This window comes from Pygocentrus nattereri, chromosome 30 (genome assembly GCF_015220715.1).
Source record: "Pygocentrus nattereri isolate fPygNat1 chromosome 30, fPygNat1.pri, whole genome shotgun sequence".
Lineage (NCBI taxonomy): Eukaryota > Metazoa > Chordata > Actinopteri > Characiformes > Serrasalmidae > Pygocentrus > Pygocentrus nattereri.
The window spans coordinates 11,548,472-11,549,685 of NC_051240.1; positions in this window are offsets into that span (position 1 = coordinate 11,548,472).

The window sequence follows — 1,214 nt, forward strand, 5'->3', positions numbered from 1 at the left end:
TGTATTAATGATGCTGGAGGGATGAGAGCTCAGATCTCAAGTACACATTATAATGTGTGTAATAATTTAAACCAGGGGTATTTCGGTAAAGTTCAATAAGGTCCAGTTAGAGGAAATTTCCTCAAGCAAACATCATAACGTCTAACTTGTGTCATGATTCAGTGCCTTATACTGTAACTGAAGTAGCCTAGTAGGTGTATCAACATCTTATACAGTCAACAACTGAATGTCAAATAAAATAAAGTACAATTCAGTCGTTTCACTTTCAGTCACTTTCTTCTCCGACTGCTGCGTCTCTCCTCGTGCCTCCCCTATGTGTGCGTCACTCACTTGAGTCTCAGTGCTCATCGTAATGCACAGATCTGATTGGCTGAGTAGCGTCATGTGTAATATTTACAACGCAGGCGATTGGTCTGTGAGCCCTCCGCGCCACTAAAGCGGTACTATAAAGGCTAGAAAAGCCACGCCGATTAAAACAGGACCACCCCTTCATTAAATAATTCTCCATAGTTTATCAGTTATAGGTCCATATGACAGTGTCTGGGTCCAGACTCTGACCTAGTAGTGACCTCTGGTTTAAACGATGTGAGTCTAGATCTTTCATTTGGCTGTATCCTTGTTACATGTTCCTTTACATGACCATTCTCCAACTTCTTCTTAATCCCTTTGGATTAAACATGCAATTTTTGTTATTCTGCCTTTTAAATTACTGATGTATGTAAATGACCTCAGTTCTGATGAAAAGTTCTTCAAAAAGCATTTCACTGTAAACGGGCAGAGTGAAATTGCCGCAGAGGGAATAGGGGAATAGGTGGAAATATGTAAATTTGTTTTTTTTGTGACATCACAAAACAATTCATTCAACGTGTGCTGTTTTTTGCACTGTGTGGACAGGAAGGGAACAGTTTTGAAACTTTAAAGGCTGCGCTATGCTTTTGGTTAAAATTGAAAGAAGTAGAATAAAGACCAATGGTGCCGCTCCACTTCAAGCTATCCTGTGAAACCTGGAACAATAATGTAGCATGCAATAGTAATGTAGTGTTCACCACTATTAAAACAGACACAGCTTTCACACAAGCTGTGGTGCTTTATTATCCGGCTGCTGTTGGCCACAGCGACGCCGTACAGAAGCAGATTTCTCTTTAACAGTTCACGCCAAGCCTCAGCTCTGCCCTATCAGGCTTTATAGGAAAGTCTGTTGATTCTGCCTCCAT